This window comes from Penaeus monodon, chromosome 25, assembly GCF_015228065.2.
Source record: "Penaeus monodon isolate SGIC_2016 chromosome 25, NSTDA_Pmon_1, whole genome shotgun sequence".
Lineage (NCBI taxonomy): Eukaryota > Metazoa > Arthropoda > Malacostraca > Decapoda > Penaeidae > Penaeus > Penaeus monodon.
In genome coordinates, this window is record NC_051410.1 from 32,783,270 (window position 1) to 32,784,104 (window position 835).

The following is an 835-nucleotide window of genomic DNA, read 5'->3' on the forward strand; positions in this document are numbered from 1 at the left end:
GAGGATGAGACGTCGAACTGAAATCTCTCCTTAACTGTCCATGCAAGACTGATTAAATAAGGGCCATTATCTCGAGTCGCTTTTCGGCTCATGTTGAATGTATTGATCTGTCTGGAATACTTTGAGCAAACTATTGTCATATTAAAGTGAGGCAAGTAAAATCTCTCTAAAATAAAAGAAATGTGTAGTTAGCACGGTTTAGGGTCTGGCTCCTCCGTCCTGAAGCATGGATTCTCAAATGCTAACTATATTGTCATTATAAATGAATTGTTCATACTTACATCCGAACGTTTCGACTAATGTTATAATGAATGGAACTTTATCAAAGGATAAAAAGACCTAAGACGTCATACACTTATAATATCGATGATCAACATCCTCTGTTCAGCATTCAATCTACTTGCTAGATTTGAGAATAATCAGTAACACCCGAGTGTTCTCGATGTTTAGCACCTGAATATGGACTCGTTCTGTCACTGCATTCCTGATTCAACAGAGCTCAAATGTCATTCGTCGCCCATATTACAGCGTTATTAAACTAACAGAGTCTCATATACAGACTCTGTGCACGATAGCATATCAATAATGATCTTAGGACGTCGACTAAAAACGGTAAAACAGTGAAAAGTTGTATCCTTTATGGCTCCGCTCTCTTAAAAAAAAAGAAAAAAAGTGCCGTCTGTCCGCTGTACGTAATTTTACCGGATGACGGGTTTCGAGAAAAATTAAAATCTCCAATTGCTTCCAGTGACACACTGATTACTTTTATTTCAGCCGTCTGCTCCCTGTCATCTGACTCCCGTCCATTTAATTCCATTTACGGCTGAGTGTCTTT